Below are 25,505 nucleotides of genomic sequence, written 5' to 3'. Positions count from 1 at the left end.
ACACTATGACTTTTTGTCTGAGGGGTTAAGGGAAATGTCACTCACATTCTCTTGATTATCTCTTTATTCTTCTCTAGTCTTCATTGTGTGTTCTATATTCTATTTTCTTATCTCTATCCAAAAATATATCTTCTGTCTCTCTTGATGTTTTTCTTCTCCTTCTAACTCTTTGATGTTCATCTTCCAATTCTTTCATTCTTGACATTTTCCTTATAACTCTGTCTTTATTCTTGATGTTTCCCTTCTAGTTCTCTTTATTCTTTCACTTACAGCTTCTGTACCCCAGCAATATAGAAATTACAATGCGGCTACATTCTATTTTTCAAGTGAATGATTATAATGAATACAGGTTAAAAAAAACATGTTCTTTTCTCCCTTACATGATTAAAACAGAGTCATCCCAAAACCCCACACACATTTACGTCTAAGTAGTATGTTATAGATTAACAGAGTATCAGCAAGCACGGGATATTTTTCTCAGCCATTTTTCACTGTCAGGCTGCATCTTGTGGTTACAAAGAAAGATTTAATCATTTTATTACTTTTTAAAAGATAATCTTAAAGGGAGTATTAAAAGAATTACAAATCTAAACTTTTATACCTAAAAAACAATCAGTCAGTTCTACTTTAAATCTTTAGGGAGCAGACCCATTTATCATTTGTTTTTATACCAGAAGTTTGAGGGCAAAAATGGGTCTAAGGAGTTAATCATCACCTTTGGTCATCAGCCAATCCTAGCAAGAAAGGCAAAATTATCAACTAATGATAATTGGGCAGCTTTGTTCTTGTTCCCTGACCTTAAAGATTCATCACTCAGCTATGTGCTTTTCTAAGACTTAGGATTGTCTTCTTGGATTTTTCACCTCAAAGGTATTTAACAAAAACATTTTAGTGGAAAATTAGGTTGTTTTCAAAGCTTGTTTTAGCTAACTCCAAAACCTGTGAACACATCTCCCACCATTAAGACTAAAAGAATTTGAGCCAGCCTGTCTCTTGGGCACTCAATTGTTTTCCTAAGTCATTAACCTGAACTGTGATCTATGCAGCTCCTCGGGTGAAACTTATAGGTCCTAACTGTGTAGCACTTCCTTGTATTTGTTTTTATCATCACAACTCTATGTAAGCTAACATTATTATTATTATTATTATCAATTAACAGTACAGCTTACGAAATCATCTTCATAATAATCCATAGGTAAAAATGCCCAGTAAAACGGGATGTTTCCATGAGATAAAAACACTACATTTCAGGCAGGGGGATCTCCCCACCCCCATTCACACCATCCCAGACACCAGGGAAAGATGGCAGCAGACACGTGAGGGCACAGTAGGAGCAAAAGTCACTCTGGGTTTGTGGTCTTGGGGTTTTGTCTATTTGAGTTACCCATCAGGTTTTGTTTCCTGGTGGGCCAATCCCCTGAAGTCAGTTCCTCTGACATAGCCACTGGCAGACATACCGGGGAAAACCCTAGGAACACAGTAGCTCTTATAAGACAGTCAACGTGTAGAGCAATTTCTCACCTGAGGCTCTTTGCCCCTACATGTGAACATTCTTTCTTCTCTTCTGTTTTTATTTTTGCCGTCTTAACAAGCACTTTCTCTGAAGTACTTAGAAACAGTTTAGTTTTGTTTCACTCACTTGGTGCTATCCATTCTTATATGATCAGATGGGAACTTAGATCTTGAGTAAATAACAGTAGCGATTATGAGCATCTGATCTATGTAATGGCGTGTCAGCAATCGTTGTGTGCACACACGTGTGTGTGTATGAATGGTACTTAAACTGAGTTACTTGAACATTTTCTGAAATTATAAGCAGGTGAAGGCATTTAATTGTTATTTATAAGCACCCTTGTTATAAGTTTATATCTTTCTTCGTAATGCCAGATTTGGAAAAAAAATCAGTATTTAGTTGAAAACTTTAAAATAATTGTCATTCTCTCTCTTTAATAATCTACTAAATGTGAGTTTCTTGAGTTATTTTCTATTGCCATGTAGTGCTGTGCCACAAGTAAATATTTCTTAGACAGTTTTTTAGTTGAATGGCAGAACCCTTAATACTTCCTGTTGCCTGGGATCAGAGAAGCAGTGTCACCTCCGTTTTCAGTCTTCTCTTTCAACTGCTCCAGGCCCAGCATTTACTCACATTGTGTCTAGGGATAGCAACCTTTTTATTCTGTCCCTTCATTAACCTTGAAATGATGGCTGGAGGGATGGCTCAGCGGTGAAGAGTGCATCTTCTCTTGCAGAGAACCTGGGTTCTGTTTCCAACACTCACATGGTGTCCTACAACTATACATAACTCCAGTGTCAGGGTATCCAGTGTATTCATTCAGCTTCTGGGAACATCGGGCACATGTGCAATGCACATACAGGCATGCTAGCAAAACACCCATACACATAATAAAAACATGTAAATCTTGAGAAATGCTAGCAAAACACCCATACACATAATAAAAACATGTAGATCTTGAGAAAACTAAACACAAATTGCTCTGTTTGTTTTCATGATGGCTGGCAGAACGATTTTGGAAGTGTTATAAACACAACCTTCATTTCTAACAACTACTATTGTACAATAAAGCCACTGAAGAAATGTAAGAGGAGTCTGGGTAGGGTTTTTCTCCAGATTTGCTGTTGTTGCTGCTGCTGCTGCTGCTTCTGCTTCTTCATCTTCATCCACATGTAGATATCAATTTTAAATGGTTAAATACCTAAATCTAATCTAAAATATAAAACTAATAGAAAAAAATCAAAAGAGGAGAAACCCTGTGATGTCCAACTGAATAGTTTCATAGAGAGAACCCCAAAGGCACAGATAACAAAAGCAGAAGCACATGAGTGAGCTTGCATCAGTCTTAGAGGCTCTGCCCAGGAAAATGATCAGTAGTAAAGAGACCACTGATTATAATCCATATATAATTCCTTTTGACAGCAGGAAATGCATTCACGTTTTCATTTAGGCACTAGCAGAATGATAGATACTACATGTTTATTTAATGATCATACTTCTTTAATCTGCTCTTCTTTCAATGTGTTGAATGGGAAACTACGTTTAAGCTGTCCTGATGTCACATTCCTGTCTCTGTATTGAGAAGGCTGATACAAGAAGATTAGTTCAAGGCTAGCCTGGGGTACATAGTGAGAGTCTACCTTCAGAATCCATCAACTGTGTTAAAATGTGTGACTATATAGATATGTGTGTGATTATTTAAAAGTGAGTACAACTGGTTATCTCATGAGGGTTACCAAAAGTGAGTTTTAAAACTTTATTTAGGTGATTTTTTTTTCTTACCACCACCCGGCTAGGTTAAACTTTATCTTTTACAACAGCTAATATCAAGGCCAGCCTGGTCTACAGAGCTAGTTCCAGTATAGGCTCCAAAGCTACAGAGAAACCCTGTCTCAGAAAACAAAACAAATGCTGATATTTACTAAATGACCAACTCTTCAAATTTTTTATCTCAAATGCTTGTTCTATATTTGTAGATTGGCCTGCTCCTATGAATATAGAGAATAATCACCTTTGGATATCTGGAGCCATCCACTCAAGACATGTGACTAGTGACAAAATGAGACAAAACCCGAGAAAACTTGTTTGGAGCCATGAGTGAAAGCAAAACATAGTAAGAAAATAATACAGATAGTTTTACTTGATGTCTCAGAACTGAAATGGAAGACACATGAAGAATTTTCAGCAGTGTTTAGGGGGCACTGGGGTTAGGGAGCATATTGAGAAATACACTTTTTAACTTCGGAAAACATTTTTAAACGATCGGATATTTATTTTCATATTGTCCATAGTAGCTTATGCAGAATGAGTTTCTAAAAGTTTTCATGTACTTCACTGCATACGCTGGTCAGCGGGTAGATAGTCAGCATCTGCTAAACTCCTGCATCTGAAAGAGCACACTTTACATTAGTTAGATATAGTATCTGCTCTAAAACATATCCGTGTAGGCAAGACAGAACAAGGGAGACTAGGTCACCCAGGTGTGATTAATCCCAGCCGTGTGAACGTTAATGAGGCCTCTGCAAAGTGCCTTACTCACAGCCATTTTCCATCAAATATAAACTAGAAGGCTGAGTCAACATGGTCAGTTTGAAGGGCTTTGTGGATGCATCACACTAGAAGTATTTAAGAGAATAAGTATCACTATCCAGTGAAGCCTCTCAGTTAATATTATTTGCTATTACTATTACTACTACTACTACTGCTGCTGCTGCCTACCATAGCTTCTTAGGTTATTTTGAGACAGAGTCTTACCCAGTAGGCTGGCTTGAACTCATTATGTAGACAAGGCTGGCCTCAAATTCACAACAGTCTACATCAGTGAGTTCATTAAGTGCCAAGATTATAGCCGCGCTCATTTTCAGTGTAATCTTCACTATCATTTTCATCATTGGAATCTGTAAAGAGTACACAAGTAATTAGGAACTTGTACTGAAATCTTGGGGGATAACACTCGTGTCCTATATGGCAGTTCTCAAGGAGTCTCCAGTTTCAGCACGAGCAAAACTCCACTATGGTAGCCTCTGTTACTTACAGTGCTAAAAGCCTTCTGAACTAAGAATGTTTCACAATAAAAGATACCAAAGGTGGAGCTCAGGTCTGCCTCGCAAGTATGAAAGACACAGTTTGATCCTCAGGTCCACAAATAAAATATAGCATATCAAGTGTTATGTTGGAGTCATGTGCTATAGAGTGCCTTTGGTTGATGGTTGGTTGAATATACAGTGATGTTTCCACAGATTATAGTTAGAACTGAAGAGTTCCTCGTAACCTGCTAGCATTGGAGCCGTGGTACTCTCCACAGCACAGTGCATTGTTCTCATGAAGGTGATGAAATCACTATAAAAAAAGCCCACTCTCTAGGTCATGTGAAATGACAGGAAGTACAATTGTGGGCAGTAATAATTTTATGATGATAATAAATAGCCCTTATAGTCTTATTTCATATACTATACTTCCTATGATTGTTTGAAAAAGTACTTCAACTAACTAAAAAACATTTCTTATAAACAGTATGATGTGGTTTTTTTTGCAACAGCCTCAAACAAGTTATGTTAACTGTATCTTTCTCTTTTTCTTTGTCTCTCTCTCTTCACCCTCCCTCCCTTCCTCCCTCTCTTCCTCCCTCCCTCCTTCCCTTCCTTTCTTTCTTCCTCTGTTCCCACTCCTTCTCCCCCCCTCTTTTTTTAGATAGTTTCTTTCTACATAATCCACTATGGCCTCGAACTGCCAATCATTCTACCTTTGTCCCCGGAGTGCTGGGATTAAAAGGGTACACTGCCTCCACACCTGAAGAATTTAAGTTATTGTTAGTAGTACTGTATTGCTGAGGAGTAAACTCAGAGCGCTGAACACAGTAGGCAAACATTCTGCTGTCTCCAGCCCCTTTCTTCATCTACTGATTGTACTTTCTTCTTTTGTACTTGATTTTCTCTTGTATTGTCTTGCTATTCATGGCTCTAGGAACAATACATTATACATACACACATATATAGTTATAGATAAATATGTATATTGTAAATTTACTATACTTATTTACAATGTATATATTAAATATATATGTCTACACATTTCCAAGTATTGCATAGCCTAGCTGTATAGTGGCTAGACTATCTAGGTATGAGTATGTATTCTGTATGTTTTCACAGTGGTGACTATTCATTTCTCAGAACGTATTTTCTCAATCCCCATGTTATAAATAACACATGGCTTACATGAGTTTTTTTGTAATAATATCTTTCCAAGAATCCCAAGGTAGCATGAAACTCACAAAATACAGGATAGCCTTGAATTCATAATATACCTTCTTTGGCCTCCTGAATGCTGAGTTAACAGTCAGGGGCCACCCTGCTTAACCTATAAATACTTTTGATATAATGATTTTTTTTATTTGGATTCAACTTTTTAGGATTTATTTTCTTTCCTTATTCTATTCATCGTTTGTTGGGACCATTTGGAGTCCTGGCTTCCAGCTGCTCTTCCCTGCTAGAGATCTTTACTTTCCTTCTGTTTGAGTTACTGAAAGCTGTGTCAAAGTTGTTTACCAGCTCTGCTTCACGAGCACGTGTTGCCTTACCCTTGAGGATCAGAGGATAAGGTTTTCACCTGTTGGCCCACCTGACTGTTGGGTATATAAGACTCTGTGGTGCTATTGAAGAAAGGGCTTTTTTCTGTCTCTCTGTCTGTGTGTCTTTGTGTCTGTCAGTGTTTTAATCTCCTGCCCCTTGCCCTAAACTCACGAACTGTATGGTAGCGCACAGAGCGCAGACAGGCGTTGTGCGCTGCAAAGGTTGAAAATAGTATTCATAGTTCTTTAAGACGTAAAACATGACGTTTTGATGCAAATATACATCATAAAATGTTTACTACTGTAACACTAAAAGACATAAGTTATCCCATATATAGTGAGTAATTTAGTCTTTATAAGAAAATAAAGATGAGAAAATTGAAGATTGTTTCACACAGCTGAGAGAACTAAATTTGTAACCCAGACCTTGTGAATCCATGAACCATATCTTAGCTGTTACATCACACTCTTCATCAGTGTTTATATTGCTTCTCATCCAAAAAATAAGTAAATAAAGGAATGAATAAACAAAAATATACTGAATTATGGTTTTGCGCCTATAGGAGAATTGTGGTAAAAAGGCAAAATGGACAGTTTTTATTTTCTATATTTTGATTTCTGATGTGCCAGTCAGAATACTCATTCTTCAAAGATGTGTGCATGCTAATTCCCGGAACGTGGGAATGTGTTTTGTTATAGTGCAAACAGGACTCCACAGATATAATTGTTAGTGATTAGGAGATGGAAAGATTGTCCTGTGGTCAAATGTAATCTTACAAGAAGGGAAATAGAAGGAGAAGAGTCAGAATCCAGAAGGGAAATGTGATGACAGGAGAAAATTCATGGTGATCTACCAGCTGGCCTTGAAATGGGAATGGAGTCTGCAGGCAGGAAACGGAGAAAGCCTTTGGAAGGTAGATAAGGTGAGGTCTGTGTCCTTCCAAAGGGTATCAGGAAACACACAGCTCTGTGAAACTGCTATTCTCTTCTTGAATGATCTACTTCAGACTTCTGAATTGCAGAATTTTGAAATAAGTTTATATTTTTGTAGGTTCTGTGTTTGTGGTAATTAGAGCAGTAATAAAAAACTGATATAGCAGTTTATCCCATTGGAATGCTCTTTGAAATCTATTTTATTTTTAATTACAATGTAATTACATCATTATCCTATCTATATCTTCCCTCCAATACCTCACATGCCTCTTCCACTCTTCAAATTCTTGACTTCACTTTCTTCAATTATTATTGTTACACACACACACACACACACACACACACACACACACAGAGAGAGAGAGAGAGAGAGAGAGAGAGAGAGAGAGAGAGAGAGCGCTAAATGTATAGAAACAATCTGAGTTCTTTGACTGCTACTTGTATGTAGGTGAATGACATTTTTAATGAAACTAGCTCATTCTCATGTGACTATGATAATAGTATTAAACATAATAACCTTTTCTGAGTCCTTTATGTAGGTATCCATTATGATGGAAATCAGTCACTCTTTCTGTGGCTGCCTCTCTGTCTCCCTTTCTCAGTTAATTGCTTTATAGGTTTGCTTTGTTTCGTTTTTGTTATGTTTTGCTTGTTTTGCCAAAAATGATAGCCTACTCAAAAGTTCTGAACAAGTCATTGGGAAATTGCTAGAACTTATGTAAGCATAAACTCTTTAAGGAGATAATTCTTTCCCTTGTCTGGAGTTGCGGGGAAGGGCTGTTATTTCATAAAAGATTATTTTTATGCATCTTATCTATAATTGGGAAACCAAAATTACTTCAAAGTTTCACAATTTAGATGTTTTATAAATGTCTGTACTTTAACCAAGATAAAAAAAAAATCCGTTTACCTGTCACTTCCCTTAGCCTGTTCCTAGACTCTGTGTTAGTAGATGCTTCAGAAATTTGCTAACTTAGGATATTTAAAGAGGTAGGTTTCTTTTAATTAAAGAAGTTCAGGGTAGCATGCCTAATGAGCACATGCCAAAACAAACAGAGAAAATACACATCTACATTCTCTTCCAACGCTAGTAACATAAGAACATTAGTACAGAAGGCAGTGAGAAAGGAGGGAGAATATTTTAAAAGAAAATAAGAGAAAACTTGAACATAGAATGTGACCTCTCGAGACAATATTTCAAGGGGTTATCTTTTTTAGGGCCATTGCTTTATAATAGTCAAAGGAATAGAGCATATGCTCCCTTCTCCTTAACCTTTCATTTGCAGCACAATACAGACCATGGATATGAGTCAGGAACCTTGCTCAGTGAGGGTTTGCTGCACAGCAGCTATGAATGCACTGTAGGCTTCTGCACGTCTTTTTTTCCCATTACATGGTTCTGTCTCTTGTCTAACCATTGTTTTTGTTTCTTAATAAGAAATCAATTCATTCAGAACTTGAAGCCTTTAGTGTTGTTAGGTTTTCTTATACTTATTATCTAGAATTTTTTTAACACACTCTATAATAGCATGATATAATTAAGAAAGATTTTCAACATTTCTTGCCTAGATGATTCCCAATTTATCACTGACGTGACAGAATTTTGTGAATCATAAATTAGACTGCACAGTTTATTTTTCTCACACAAAGTCAGTAATTTGGGCTATTTTTAACTATTATCATTATCAGCAGCTCCTCTGCGTTGCTGTTTTCATTGGCCCACTCATTGTTTTGGATAGGAAAGTCAGATAACAGTGTCTATTCCTACTGAGGATAAAGGGCAGGACTTCATTTTTCAATTTGTTGCTTCCAACGTACATCACTGAACTGGCTTTATTTTAACTGTTCAGAAATTTTAGCAGGCGTTCTCATTCAACTCAGTGAAGAAGTCAGCAAAACAGCTAAAAATATTTACAGTTGTTGGGAAATCTCCAAACTGGCAACAATGGTAGAATACTTTGAATTTATAAATGACTTTCTTAAAATGAATATAGAATTATATCTGTTTGGTGACTAACACTCCAGAGTGTGCTGGAAACTCATTGTTCATTTAGATATACAGAAGAATGGCGCATCTGTGTGTCCTAAGTAGCTCCTTCATCCAGTAACCTAAGGAAGCGGCTGAGAACGCACACTTTGTGTTGATGGACTTGAGACAATAAACAAGTATGGGTTCATAAATGACATAACACTACTCTAGGGGACAGAACTTCCTTTCGTTTGTGCATTCAGATGAAAAATGAATTCCAGGCTTCTTTCATAATTTATATCGGGTGTAGGGCCCTGGGGACGATGCTCTTGTACATACATAAGGCTAAGGTTCCAGTTGATATTTCAAAATAAATGCTTGAGAGCTGATTGCCATTTGTATCCGGGAGTATCAAACCTAGAACTGGTGTTCCCGTGAAGCTGTGGAACAGTCTTATATGGTGTCTGTTTAATGACTCAGAGGTACCCCTGCCCCTGCCTTCATCAACTTGTCTGAATTTAATGTCCGTTTGCTGCAGTACTATCTTACTGTGGAAGCCCTTTTCTTAGATAGGGCTATTCCTTTGAACCCATTGATTCTAAAGTATTTAGCACCCATTCTGTTTAGTTTTTTTTTCCACCTGATATTGACTAGAGTATTTAGTAAGAGGGAACCTTAATTCTGAGAAAGGCTCCACCAAATTGGCCTGGGGCGAGACTGGGAGAATTTTCTTTTTTTTTTTTTTTTAAATATTTATTTAATTATTATGTATACAATATTCTGTCTGTGTGTATGTCTGCAGGCCAGAAGAGGGCACCAGACCTCATTCCAGATGGTTGTGAGCCACCATGTGGTTGCCGGGAATTGAACTCAGGACCTTTGGAAGAGCAGGCAATGCTCTTAACCACTGAGCCATCTCTCCAGCCCCTGGGAGAATTTTCTTAATTAAAGGCTGATGGGGGACACACTAGTCCACTGTGGGCTGAACCTTCCCTAGGCAGGTGTCCTAGGGTGTCCAAGAAAGCCGGTGGAAAGTCATGGGGAACAAGCCAGGGATTTGTGTCTCTTGGGGCTTTTGCTCTGGTTTTGTATCCAGATTTCTCCCTTGAGTTTCTGCCTTGGTTCTCTCAGTGGATTGTGACCTAAAATAGGTAAGTTAAAAAAACACGTTCCTACCAGAATTGCGTTTGCTTATTGTGTTTTATCCCAGGAGTAAAAACCTAAGACAGCAACACAAGCGTGTAGTCCGTGTAGTAAGTCATTCATGTGTGCACGTACCTCATCTTATCGTATGATCTTCACTGGCTAGAAAAGGACCTAGTTTTTAATAAACTAAAATTTTGATAAAAGAAAAGAGAGAGGGAGAAAATATAAATAAAAATTTTCTGATAATGCATACAAATTTCAGAGTATGAAAATTTGCCAAGATATTGAAAAAATTCTTATTTTATGTTATAATTATACAGTGAGAATGGCAAAAATATGAAGTAGTATTTAAGAAATTTCAGAAAATTAAGAACTTATAGATTAGAAAACTTAAAAAAGTTTTAGATGGATTTTCTCACACATAGGTATTCATCTTTGTGATGTGCTTCACAACTAGGAACTGAGAGAACTTGGAATCCTGTAGCCTGGGGAAGAGAAATGGGTTGGAGAGAGGCTAGAGTATTGGTGGGACTCAAGGAAGAGGCTGGTGCATCACCAAGTCAGCAAATAGTATGAGGAATTTGACTGGAAATACTGAGCAAAAGGGCTGAATGCTTGGCATGTGCAAACAAAGGGAACCTTTATGACGTGGGGGACACACATGCTGTCGTCAGTGAAAAGAAGCCTGCTTCTTCTTAAACACCCATTTCCAAAACAGCTCCTATAGATATTTTTGTTTTATTTACTTTTCCTTGCTGGGCATTGAACCTAGGTCATTACTTATGATAGACAAGTTCTCTACTACTGAGCACCATCCATACGTCTTTTTTTTTAAAAAAAAAAATAGAGTTTCTAGCCTGTCCTTGAACTTGCAATCCTCCTGCCTCAACATCGCTGGTAGCTCATATTGAGGCCTGTGCAACCAGGCCAACAAGAAGTGATCTTATATTATTCTGGGGAAATGTACTTGAAAGTCCCTTGAAATGCCTTAGCATTTTTATTGTATTTTGTGATTACATTTGAAGATGCTGATTATCTTATTTCTTATAAAACTCTGAGGGAAGCCTTCCAAGGACTTCACTGCTCTCAGGACCCTTCATAATTAAATATGCCTCTTCAACAATAATTTTAGCCTCTATTATCAGTGCTCAGGCCCCTGGAAGCTCTGCAGCCTCCCAGCTTTATCACTTGTGGTTTGCAAACTCTCCAGCAGCGCTGTCTAGTGCTCCTGAAAATAGTTTCTGAATGCTTTACTAATTCACACTGACTTGAATGGCCCTATTGCTTCCTAGCAATTGAATTTGGCAAATCATTTAACCTTTTCTGCTCCATGCACAGGCCTCATTGTGGGGTCATTAGTGTCTTACCAAGCATCACTTCATCTTGACAGAAATAAGTCGGGTCTAGAATTACAAATGTGTAGTAGGAGAATTGCACTATGTCTTTGTAGATAAAAGAAAGACAAATAAGACTGTTCCTTTCCAAATGTACTGAGTGAATCCAAAGGAATTCTCTGCTGTTATTCCCAGGCATGATCTCAGTGCCTTGGGCTTCTTTCTTTTGCTGACCCACACTGAAACTCTGTGTGGGTCCAAACACCCATGCTTCCACTCAGCCTCATACTTGGTTGTAAAACGTTAGGTCTAAGCACATAGGATCCTTGGTTGTGAGCGTCAGTTCTCCATTTGTTATACCTAGAAATTTCTAAATCACAGGGTTCTGCTTTTAATCAAGCTATGTCGTTAAGCAGAAATTCTCTGAAAGAGAATTCGATAGGCACATAACAGCACCTACATGAAAAATGCTACACTGTCTCTCCCTCTTTCACCTGCCTCCAGGAGATGCTTCAGTGTATCCTTGGAGTGAGCTGTGGACAGTGCTGTTTTTTTCAGTCCTCTCTCTCCCTGTGCACCTCACACACCCATGGGGGGATGCCAGACTGTGAGGGAGGCTTCCTTCTCTTTAAAGATCCCCAAAATGAACACTAAAAGCAGGAAATCCTTGTTTGCCCCTGTATTTGTTCACAGCACAACGAAAGTATTTCTCTTTGCCTGAAGGGTCAATTTGACCTGGATCTGGGCCTGACAAGAATCCAGAAGCTTAACTTTAGAGGCTAATGGAGCTGGCTGTTAAAAGCCAATTGTTCCCTCAAACTAAAGGAGATTAGAAATGTTCCTCTTTTAAACCCTAAGCATCCAGCCCTGACTTCCTGGTTTTCTAATGCAAAGTAGCACAATATGTTCTCAACCCTAGCTAGCTCTTAGAGCCATCCAGAAAGGGCTCTCTGCTCCTCCTCCTCCTGAATGTTGAAAAGCAAAAAGGGTGAATGAGTCAGATACTGTCAGTCGTGTGCATGACAAACTAGGTATCAATAAAAATGATATATAGGAATTCAAGGATATGTTTCAACACTTGGTTCAAATAATGGAGAACAGCCGGATCTGTCCAAATAAACACAAAGTGAATGGATTACATGGCAGTTAAAAGAAGTTCAATGTGTTTGTCAACACTGTCCCTTTCTAGACTTTAACTAGTGTAGTTGTGGTTGTTTTTTTTTTCAACTATTGAACTTTGAGTCTGAACTTAAAAAAATTAGAGAATTCAATTTATGCATTGCTTTATATCTAATTCTAAAATATGCAGTTTCAATTATTTTCTCCATTCATAATAAAAATATCCAGGCTACAGTCTTCACAGTCAACAGTTTTGCCATATATGAAAACAGCTGCAAACTGGCATATTTTAGAATGTTTCTTTCAGGCTATTGAAGACAATTACCTTCTTTGTAAGTAAGGAGAAATGTATGGTCACCATATTATATCAGATGTTTCACTGTGGATGCAGCTTAATGGGCAGAGTGCTGAACTAATATTCCAGCAGCACTGGCTTTGATCCTCAGCTGGGATTTGGCTTAAACTGGGGTGGTAGAGGTACATAGACCTGCTGTGGGATAATGTTCTTGTACACTGCAAAGATTTATCACTCGTATTAGTTTAATAAAATGCTGAATTGCCAGTAGACAGGCAAGAAGTATAGGTGGGGTGACCAGATTAAGAATTCTGGGAAGAGAAAATGCAGAGAGTCAGTTACCAGCCAGACACAGAGGAAGCAAGATGAGAATTCCTCACTGAGAAAAGGTACCAAGCCACGTGACTTAACATGGATCAAAATTATGAGTTAATTTAAGTTGTAAGAGCTAATTAATAATGAGCCTGAGCTAATAGAACAAACAGTGTTATAATTAATATAGTTTCTGTATGATTATTCAGGTCTGGAAGTCCAGGAAATGAAAGTGCAGACTCTGTCTTCATTGACCAGTAATCTTACCACCGCTTCTGAGGTGGAAGAGAATGATAAACCTCAACCAGCTCAAGACCACTGGATTACATTAGCCCCTAAACTCAAAGAAATCTGGGGTATCAAAAACTCTAAATTTTTGATTTGAGAGAGCAAATTATCCTTCCTTTAGCAAATTACCACACATAGCAGTTAAGCTTACAACATATGAAGAAGTTATGTGTGGCATACCTGTAAAATAAAAAGACTTGGTTTTTCTATTATTCATAACTAGTTTATCAAAATGAGTGATTTTTAAAGGAAATTTACATTCATTTCACAGTTCTAAAGATACTTTAATGTAAAAATATATTATTAGTAATATCTCAGGAATTTCATACATAAATATAATGTATTTTGATCATATCCACCCTTCACTCTTCCTGCTATTTGTCTGTGATCCATGTCCCACACACTCAACTTCAACTTCTTTCTCTTCCTCTTCCTCCTCCTCTCCCCTCTTCTTCTTCTTCTTCTTCTTCTTCTTCTTCTTCTTCTTCTTCTTCTTCTTCTTCTTCTTCTTCCTCTTCCTCTTCCTCCTCCTCCTCCTCCTCCTCCTCCTCCTCCTCCTCCTCCTCCTCCTCCTCTTCTTCTTCTTCTTCTTCTTCTTCTTCTTCTTCTTCTTCTTCTTCTTCTTTTTTTTTTAATACCTACCAAATCAAAGTTGTACTAGCCCTATAACATGTGGCTGTGAGGCCATCCAGTGGAGCATGGTCAATTACCAGTGACCACACCCCTAAAGAAAGCTGACACTTCCTCCCCTAGGAGCTAACTCCTTCCAATAGTTCCTTAGTTAGAGGCATTAGCTCATAAACCTCTTTACCCTTCATATTAAGTGTTAACTGGCTTGATCTTCTGAAGGTAACCACAGCTTCTGTAAGTTCCTGAGTGTATCAGTCCTGTCATGTCCAGATTTTTTTAGATTACATAAGAATAGATTTAGGAACTTGAAACTACTCTGTAAAATTCTTCAGATTATCAGTTACAGGTGTTTTGAGATGCACAATTAATATTACAGGAATGGTTCAAATATTTTCCACCCTACTGAAACTGTTTTCCACTTCCAAAGGGAGAAGATTTTGATTTGCTTGCAGATATTCAAAATAATAAATAGTATTAATTAAAAGCAATTCTAGAAGGGGGTATTTCAAAATACTTAAAATAATACTAACAACAGACTTTTTGAGGAGCAATACTTTGTAAAAATGGAGTCACCTGGATGCCTTAGTCTTTACAATATTGTTTAATACTTCAGTAGTCATACTTCTAAGGACAAGGTAAAGGATGTCATATTTTTAGAAAATTTCACTTTCTTGCATACCAAGAGAACTGCTTCCCTAACCAGCTCTGTTTTAGCTTACCACATACGTGCCATTGATCATTGGTGGGAATGTGAGATCTTGCAATTTTGCAGGATAGCATGGTATATTGTGCCAATTTTCCATATCTATGACAAATTACTTGGGAATAAACTTAAAGGAAGAAATTTTTGTTTGGGCCCACAGTCTCACAGGTTTCAGATATATTTATATAGCTCTGTTACTTTGGGCTCAGGCAAATGCAAACATCATGACATGACGAGGACGAGGAGCCAGTGGTAAGACAAAGTTGTGTATCTTTTGGTGCCTGGGAAGTAAGAAGAGACAAGAGAATATTCCAGGAGTTCAACACCCTTCCTTTCCAAGGGTACTCCCCTCATTAACCTAACTATGTTCTAGTAGGTTCCACCTCTTAAGCTTCTACCTCCCAGCAATAGCCAAGGCTGGCACCCAAACCTTTAATATGTGGATCTTTGCAGAATAGTTAAGATTTAAACTATGACATACACTAGTGTTGCTCCCCCGTAGCCTTTAAAAATACGTTCTTTAGTAGTAAGAATGTGTCAGCAAAGTAATTTCAATAATTGTGAAAAAAGCCTAAATCTTAAAAATTGGATAATTATTTTAAATCATTTTTGTCACAGTACCTTTTATATTTGAAATTATAATGGCATTATTCTGATGAAAGTGACATCTAATTTAATATATCTTTTTAGTGTCTAATTATAAAAGTTATAGCGCAATGTCTTGTCTAAAATTGTTAAAGATCTATTAATGAAATAAATTAAAAAGTTTTATTTTAATTTTTGTTTGTTTGTTTTTGTTTTTCAAGACAGGGTTTCTCAGTATAACTGCCCAGGCTATTCTGGAACTCACTCTATAGATTAGGTTGGCCTTAAACTTGCAGAGATCTACCTGCCTCTGCCTCCCTGAGTGCTGGAATTAAGGGTGTGCCACTGCCTAGCTCATTTTAATTTTTAAAAAATATCAATTGATTCAAATATTGTTACATCCTTTCCATTTGCCCCTTACCTCCCTCCAACTTCCTCATGTACCCTTCCTTCATCTCTTCCTATGCTCCTCTTACACCCTCTCAAATTCATAATCTCTTTTTCTTTTATTGTTATGGGTACACACACACATAAATATATAAATGCAACTTGTTGAGCCTGTTTAGTATTTCTTGTATATGTAGGACTTCAAAGATGATCATTTGTTGTTGGATAACCAGTTAGTAGCCTCATTCCTGGTGAAGATCGATTCTCTCCTCTAACAATCATTAATTGCCCATAGTTCTTTGTCTAGAGGTGGTGAGCCCTGAGATTTCCCCTTCCACATTAACACATATATTGGTATTGCTACTGTTAAAATCTGTTTAGACAGTCATATTGTTGAGGTACCATGGGTAGAGCTTCCCTGTAATGCCTAGGAGGCACAGTCTCACATCAGATGTCTTGGTCCTCTGGCTCTTATAACCTTCCTACCTTTGTCCCTCTTATATGATGTTTTCTGAGCCTTTAGGTGCTGCAGGAACTTGTTGAAGATGTATCCACTGGGGGCTTAACTGCTTACTTAAAAGTTGTCTTGATGATTTTTTAAAAGTAAATACAGATTCAATTTTCTGACCTTACTTTGAGTAGTTAATTTTCTAGTATATTACATTGTTTCTAAAATCATGAACCTGCAGCCAGATTTAAGAAAATATTGGATATATCTCTGTTAAAAATAAATTTTGTACTTAAAAAGGTGAACTTGTTTCTGGATCAAGGATGACTGCACTAGAGAACTTCAGGATGTTACTCATAAGATCATCACCCAAGCATCTGAATCCCATATACTGAAACAGATCAGTCTGGACCACATCTAAGATATCCTCAGAGCAGGAATCCAGTAATTTTACATGAGACACAGTGTGGTATAGTCCATGTGAATGAAACACTACACTCATGTTGATAATTACTGTACTAATGTATACTCTGACTTCATAGCTGAACTTGATAAAACTTTTGGTTGCTTCATAAATAATAATGCAGTTACCAAAAAGGCCCAGCCATCCAGCACCTCCCCTGAATTGCTTTCCTGATACTATTAGACTTATTGAAGCAAAGTTCTAACAATTCACCCCAGTCAAGTGGTGGCCATCTTCAGGTTCCTAGGTAACAGATGTGTTTCAGAAGCTTCATCTCCAAGTTAAAGTAACTTAAATTGTGGTTTTGAGAATCCCCCCAAACTTCAGTTCATATTTCAAAACATTAGTGTAGGTGAAGATTTGAATGGATAATTCAAAAAGTACCTTCCATAGTCAGAACAGCTGGACTTACATGTCAGTATTTATGCCCTGGTTTCTAGACTCTGGCTCTTTTGGCAGTCTTGCACATTAGCCGTGCTGTCTGCGTTAGAATGCATTTATCAGGGATACACAGCTTTCTACACCAGCCGTTACAATAACAGAAGATTGATATGACCCTATCAACTGTCAAAAGAAAATTTGCTGTTTTAAAAATGGGCTCCAGGACTGGGGAGATAGTCTGGTGATGTCCTTTGCAAGCATGAGGATAGAGGTTTTTACCTTCAGTACAAAGTCAAAAACTAGGCACAGCTGTGTGTACCTATAAGCTTAGTTATTTATGGGCAGCAGAGGCAGGTTCATCCCCAGTTTGCTAACCAGTTAGCCAGCTGAAACAAGGACAGTTAAATTCATAAGGTATGCTACATTTGTACAACGTCATACTACACAGCAGAAAAAACAACTTCTAAATACATATAACACCCACATAACTTCCAAATAAAGCAAAGTGAAAAAAGTAACTACACAAGAACATATAATATTTGGTTGCATTTATGTGAAATGCAAAAATTACTGTGTGCTATTAGAAGTCAAGGTAATAGTGACTTGATGTAGAAAGGTGGGAGAGTTAGTGTCTGGGAGGAGGGAATGCAGGGGGAACTTCTCTAGTCCTAGTGTGTTCTCCTTCCGGATTGCGATCCTGGGAGTGTTGGAGACCCAGCAGGAGTCATTTTGGTAAACAAATCCATCAAGATGTATACTATACTTAAAAGCATGCAGCTTTCCATATGAATACTATATTTCAGCAAAAGACTTAAAAGTCAGGGGAGAGATGTTATTGATGATAATTTCATAGTGCAATCCTTCAAATGTAGGATTCTTAAGGGTATTTAGAAGAGAAACAAAGAATGATGTCTCTTAGAAACATTTTGTGCTCTACAAAGCTCTGGAGAATTTCAGCAGTGGAAAACTTTAATTGGTGGTTAGAGCTGATTAATGCAGCACAACTGGATACAAGTAAGGAATGAGTTGATTCATTTTTATTTGCACAGAAATCTTTTCAGTTTTTCTTTTCATGTGATTGGAACTAAAACACACCATTAGTTTTTCATAGAAAATTACATGTGGGTCCTTTTGGACTTTTCCTCAATGGCGCCCAGACGTGTGGCTAACTGAGTCCACAGAAAGCCTGAGAAAGCTTGGAAAAGACTAGAGCAAAGCATGTTTCTTGTGGCAATCTCTTGGGTCTACTCTGCTTGCCAGAGGCAAGCAAGCGCCTCATCTAAGAGAGGCTTCCTGACTCAGCTTTAGCTGCAAAGCCTGCAGCTCATTAAGAGGTCCTGCCACGAAACACTTAAACGGTGTTGATGAAAAGCTGAACGCATGCTTTTCGGTTTTCAGCCGTAGCAGGAAAAAAGCTGTGCCGTTTAAAAATGCCGGCTTTCTGGGCCATCCTGCCAGGGCAAACTCTGACTGTTTGAGGCAGGAGGGCCGGCTACCGAGAGAGGACTTGAGTGTTGTCTGTTGTAGCTCGCTGGCTGGCAGGGACCTTGAAACGCCAGTTGTGGTGATAAACATGGCTACAGCCAGTACTTCAGCTATAAGGCTGGAGAGCTAAGGATCCAGCCGTCAAAGCCACGGCTTTAGTCCTACTGATATTGCTTGGTACATTAAAGACTCATGTGGTCAGAAAAACAGAGATACAGTAAAGAGAACGTCAAAGACAAAGAAAAATTTTAAATGATTTACAGTGTTAAAATATATGCAGACTAAAAGTTAAAATTCTTAAAGTAAACCTCTGTGACTTCAAGGTGTGGTAGCACACACCGTATTTACAGTGTTAAAATATATGCAGACTAAAAGTTAAAATTCTTAAAGTAAACCTCTGTGACTTCAAGGTGTGGTAGCACACGCCGTTAATCCCAGTGCCTAAAAGGCAGAGACAAACAGATCTCTGTGAGTTCAAGGTGTAGTAGCAAACACCTTTAATCCCAATGCCTGGGAGGCAGAGACAGGCGGATCTCTGAGAGTTCAAAGACAGCCTGGTCTACAGAGATATTCCAGGCCAAAGATATGTGCTCAAAAAGCAAAAAGTTAACCTAGGAATGTCACAGCTTAGATTCTTAAGCACCTAGTGATTTAAAGGCGCAAATCAAAAGTGCTCCTGGATAGTAAAAAATTGCAGATTCACAATAGGACAGATTCAGACCACTAAATGAGTCACACTGTTGGATGAATGTACGTAGGCTTGGGAGAGAGAAGAAAAAGAATATAGAGAATAAAGTTAATGGTTTAAAAAAAAAGGTAAAGTCTTTAAAGAGACAGAATACAGATAGTTAAGAGATTAAAAGAAATAAAGAAAAATAAGCCCCGTAAAAATGGAAAATTCACAGAGAGTCTGGATTATGTACATTGTGTTTTCTTTAAAATTTTTGACTGTAAAGGAGCTAAGTACAGACAGACATTTCATTATATGGACTGCCAAATGGAACCAGAACGGATATGATAAGGGTATTACGATTTCAAAATTTGGGTCTAAGGATATGATGCTTTGGAGAGGGTCTTCTTTTGTTTTCACAGAGGACCAGACCCTTTGGATTTCTTCTATCCCAATTTGGTATGATAGACCACGACCTCCCAAAAGGTTCCTGTGAACACCCTCAAAAAATTACTTCACTCAACTGCCAACTGAGATGAAACTAGCACACAGGTTATACCATGAAAGACCTAATTAACGACGCCCCCATTCAGCAGGAAGCAGTTTGGAAAGAAAAAACTGCGCCCATGTTCCCAAATATGGTGTATAAATGTTCTTTTACATTTAAAGGGGGATATGATATAGATATGAATAATTTGCATTAGTATAGATTTTGCTTTATTGATAGAGATTTATGGTCAATTTTGTTATATGTATATGTGTTTCTGATCTTGATTAAGGTATTGTGATTGTGTAGTTCATTTAAATATGTACTGTATAATTAAGAAATATAGGTTGTTAATGGATAATCATCAGTAATAGTCAAGCTTGTAGTCATGTTAGTTAGATTTTCTAGATATATAGAGATACATTTCAGTTAGGTAGACATTCTTCATATCTTTCAAAGATTATAGAATATAGCATTTTAAATGTTTTAATAACTGAGGACTTTTCATGACAATGAGACACTCTGCTCCTGTCAGCACCAATCTACTTCAAGAAGAAGATGGGCATCGAAGAAGATCCTTATGGAGTTTGATAGCCATTTGGGCAAGAAACTGCTCTTGCCTGGACTATTGCATAAACTGGACACAGAGAACCCACAGAGAGAGGACTACTGAACTTGCCAAAGGTGAGATGATCTTTCGGGATTCCTGATTCATGAAAGAGTCTGCAAGACATTCTGCAGGACACAACAGATAGTGACTGAACTGACTTTGAATTTTCCTGCTTTATGGAAATGTCTGCTGGATACCATGGGCCTGTAGGCTGAAGATGGATGCCCCAACGGTACAGAGGAACTTTGGGTGATTGTCCAGGCAGCGAGATGTCTCTGTCATTTCTAGAGTTTTAAAAGTTGCTTTTTTCTTGTTTGCTTAGGTAGTATTGTATCTTTCTGGAGTCTTTGATGGAGTTAAGAATAGTTAGTTATAGTTATAGTTTTCCTTAGTTATGATAAAGATTATTGTAACTTTTACTTGATAACTGTTTCGTTATATGTAATTTTGCTATGTTAAAGTTAAAGCCTTTTTTTTTGTTTAAACCGAAAAAGGGGAAATGATGGAGGAAGGTCATTGGCTAATAAAGGAACTGCCTTGGCCCATTTTATTGGTTAGGACATAGGTAGGTGGAGTAAACAGAACAGAATGCCAGGAGGAAGAGGAAGTGAGGTCAGACTCGACAGCTCTCCTCTCGGGAGCAGACGCCTCAGCAGAGACGCCATGCCCTGTTCCCGGGCAGACACACGCGATGAAGCTCCGACCTAGAATCTTCCCGGTAAGACCAGTGCTCACAGATTATTAGAGATGGGTTGATCGGGCTATCAGAATTAGCCAGTAAAGGCTAGAGCAGAATGGCCAAGCAGTGATTAAATGAATACAGTTTGTGTGTTGTTATTTCGGGGCAAAAGCTAGCCGAGCAGGCGGCTGGGGTGTTGGGGACGCAGCCCCGCCGCTCCATATTACTACACCTTAAAACATTGCTGACATTTTGGGTGCTGCCTCAGATGGTAGCTGTTAATCAGGTAGCCAGTCTTTTGATTTAAATATAGTAGCATGCAGCCCTCAACATGGAAGGTTCACTTTTTTTAAGTTAGATTAAATGGGGTTGGTGTCCATGTTTACAGACATAAAATGTATCAGTCCTGAGCCATTTTGCTTTTCGGAGATTAGCTGGTAGGAGCTGTGGTCTTGGTTTTAAATGGGGTGGTGCAGACTCTAAAATAGCTCAATAGATAGTAGAAAATCAACTCCTGTCTTCCACATGTACCCTGTGGCACTCTTCTCGAGGAGTTAAGTAGGAACTGTAGGTATTGCTCTCAGCATTGACTAGCCCCGAGTATCCTTTCTCAGTAAGAATGTCAGTACATTTCTTTTTTATATATTTTTATTGAGCTCTACTGTTTTCTCTGCTCTCCTCCCTACTTCTCCCCTCCCCTTCAAGCCTTCCCCAAGGTCCCCATGCTCCCAATTCACTCAGAAGGGCTTGTCTTTTTCTACTTCCCATGTAGATTAGATCCATGTATGTCTCTCTTAGGGTTCTCATTGTTGTTGTCTAGGTTCTCTGGATTATGATTTGTGGGCTGGTTTTCTTTCTTTATGTTAAAAAAACACTTATGAGTGAGTACATGTGATAATTGTCTTTCTGTTTCTGGGTTACTTCACTCAAAATGATGTTTTCTAGCTCCATCCATTTGCCTGCAAAATTCAAGATTTTTTTTCTGTTGTGTAATATTCCATTATGTAATTATACCACATTTTCCTTACCCATTCTTTGAATAAAAGGCATTTAGGTTGTTTCCAGGTTTTGGCTATGACAAACAATGCTGCTATGAACATAGCTGAGCACATGTCCTTGTGGCATGATTGAGCATCCTTTGGATAAAGATATTCACTAGCCCCACATCAGACAAAGGTCTGATCTCCAAAATATACAAAGAACTCAAGAAATTGGTCATCAAAAGAACAAATACTCCAATAAAAAGTGGAGTACAGACCTAATCAGAGAACTCTCAACAGAGGAATCTAAAATGGCTAAAAGACACTTAAGGCAATGTTCAACATCTTTAGCCATCAGAGAAATGCAAATTAAAAAACTGAGATTCCATGTTACACCTGTAAGAATGGCCAAGATCAGAGATTGTCGGGTAAAGGGAACACTCCTGCATTGCTGGTGGGAATGCAAGCTGGCACAGCCCCTTTGGATGTCAGTGTGGCGATTTCTCAGAAAATTAAGAAACAACCTTCCTCAAGACTCAGTCAGTACATTTCTTAGTCATGTGGACCATAGGTTTGAACCCCCAGAGCTGCTGAATGAGGACTTTACCAAGAAACTGCTGGTATATTAGGACTGTTCTCATTTTCAAGATTCTCATGATGGCTAACTGAAAACAAAGTTCACCTAGCACATTTTCCTTTGGTTGCTTTGATGTTTCCCATGCTCTGTTAGAACTATTTGTTGTACCAAGTTTGAAGTTTCTTAAAACTCTAATCACATCATGTTCTTTCTGTATTCTCTTTAGAATTCATGGAAATGAGTTACACGAAGTAAAAGCTTAATAAATGGTTGCTAATTTATTTTTTATCCACACAGAACAAAGTATTAAAATTGTACCATAAAATATATTATGAAGAAAGGAATAATTTATTATTCCCATAAGAGCCAAATATTAAAGTATTTCTATTTGTAGTGAAAGATTCATTTTTAGTTATAACTAATGGCATATCATTAAATAAAGCATATAGTAACTAAATTATTGTATGATAAGGTGTTTATGAGTTTTAGAAGTTACTTGGTAGGATTTTGGGGATCATTCATGTAAACTATCCTATCATCAGCAATTAGTGAGAGTTTGACTTTTTCTTTTCCAATTTATATCCCCTTGAGGTCCTTTTGTTGTCTTATTGCTCTAGCTAGGACCTCAAGAACATATAGATATATACAGAGTGAACAACCTTGTCTTGTTCCTGATTTCAGTGGGTGTTGTGATAAGAGCAGTGGGGCTGTGTCCCCAGCACCCGGTCGCCTGGCTAGCTTATGCCCCGAAATAACAACATACAAACTGTATGCTTAAATGTATTCATTTAAGCACTGCTTGGCCCATTAGTTCCAGCCTCTTATTGGCTAGCTCTTACATATTAATCTAACCCATTTCTAATAATCTGTGTAGCCCCACGAGCTGGCTTACCAGGGAAGATCTTAGCCTACGTCTGTCTGGAGTGGGAGAATCATGGTGACTCCCTGACTCAGCTTCTTTCTCCCAGCATTCTGTTCTGTTTATTCCGCCTACCTAATTTTATGTCCTATTAAAGGGCCAAGGCAGTTTCTTTATTTAACCAATGAAACAACACATAGAAAGATGACCCTCCTCCATCAAGTGGGATCACTGTGAGTTTCTCTGTATTCAGTTTGAGGTTGGCTGTTTGTATATTGCCTTTACTATGTTTAGGTATTTTTTTTTTGTATCCCTGCTGTCTCCAAAACCTTTATCTTGAAGGGATGTTGTATTTTATCCAAGGCTTTTTCAGCATCTAATGAGATGATCATGTGATTTTTGTTTTTCAGTTTGTTTATCTGATGGATTCCATTGACAGATTTTCATATGTTGAACCATGCCTGCATCTCTGAGATGAATCAGTCTTGATTGTGGTGGATGATTTTTCTGATGTGTTCTTGGATTCTATTTGCCAGTATTTAATTGAGTATTTTTGCTTCAATGTTCATGAGTGAGATTAGTCTGTAATTCTCTTTCTTAGTGATGTCTTTCTGTGGTTTGGGTATCAGGGTAATTTTAGCCTCATAAAAAGAGTTTTGCAATGTTCCTTTTCTTTCTATTGTGCAGAACAATTTGAGAGTATTGATATTAGTTCTTCTTTGAAAATCTTGTAGAATTCTGAGCTGAAACCATCTAGTTCTGGGCTTTTATGGGGGGTGTTAGGAGACTTTTAATGACTGTTTATATTTATTTAGAAGTTATAGATCTGTTTAATGTGCTTATCTGGTCTTAATTTAATTTTGGTAAGTGATATTTATCCAGAAAGTTGTTCATTTCCTTTAAGTTTTCCAATTTTGTGGAGTACAGGTTTTTGAAATACGACCTGTTGATTCTCTATATTTCCTCTGTGTCTGTTGTTATATTCCCATTTTCTTTTCTGATTTTGTTAATTTGGATATTCTCTCCCTACCTTTTGGTTAGTTTGGATAGAGGTGTGTCTATTTTGTTGATTTTCTCAAAGAACCAACTCTTTGTCTCATTGATTCTTTGTATTATTTTCTTTTTTCTTTGTTTCTATTTTATAGATTTCAGCTCTCAGTTTAATTTTTCCTGTTGTCTAGTTCTCTTAGGCGAGTTTGCTTTTTTTTTTTCTAAAGTTTTCAAATGTTCTGTTAATTCACTAGTGTGGGATGTTTTACAGCTTCTTTATGTAGGCATTTAGTGCTATGAACTTTCCTCTTAACACTGTTTTCTTTGTGTCTCATACATTTTGGTATGTTGTGTGGTCATTTTTATTGAATTTTAGGAAGTCTTTAATTTCTCACTTTATTTCTTTTTTGACCCATTTATGATTCAGATGAGCATTGTTCAATTTCCATGTGTTTGTGCACTTTCTGGAATTAGTGTTGCCTTTGACATCTAGTAATAAGCCATGGTGATCCATGGTTATCCAATGTTTTTGTATCTGTTGAGGTTTGTTTTGTTACCAAGTATTTCGTCAATGTTTGAGAAGGTTCCATGAGGTGCTGAGAAGGTATATTTTTTTATGTTTGGATGGAATATTCTATAGATGCCTGTTAAGTCCATTTGAGTTATAACATCTGTTAGTTCCATTATTTCTCTGTTAATTTTTTGTCTTACTGACCCGTCCATTGGTGAGAGTGGAGTATTGAAGTCTTTCACTATTAGGTATGGTGTTTAATGTATTATTTAGCTTTAGAAGTGTTTCTTTTACATATGAGGGTGCCCTTGTATTTGGGGTATAGATGTTCAGTATTGAGATTTCCTCTTGATGGATTGTTCCTGGACTAATATGAAATGTCCTTTTTTGTCTCTTTTGATTGATTTTAGTTTGAAGTCTATTTTGTTTGATATTAGGATAGCTACACCAGCTGGTTTGTTAGGTCCATTTTTTTTGGAAAAATTTTCCCAACTCTTTACTCTGAGGTGATGTCTGTCTTTGTGTGTTTCTTCTCTGCAGCAGAAGGATGGATTTTGTTTTTGTATCCAATCTGTTAGCCTATG

At 37.6% G+C, this 25,505-nt stretch overlaps 1 protein-coding gene across 8 annotated transcripts in view; it reads left to right on the top strand.

The window, feature by feature from the left end:
* Positions 1–25,505, top strand: part of Rnls (renalase, FAD dependent amine oxidase) — a 289,318-nt gene that overhangs the window by 30,578 nt on the left and 233,235 nt on the right. The window lies entirely within an intron of this gene.

This window comes from Microtus pennsylvanicus, chromosome 5, assembly GCF_037038515.1.
Source record: "Microtus pennsylvanicus isolate mMicPen1 chromosome 5, mMicPen1.hap1, whole genome shotgun sequence".
In the NCBI taxonomy this organism is placed as follows: domain Eukaryota; kingdom Metazoa; phylum Chordata; class Mammalia; order Rodentia; family Cricetidae; genus Microtus; species Microtus pennsylvanicus.
Note: the sequence above shows the minus strand (reverse complement) of the source record. Positions and strands in the feature narration are given on the sequence as shown.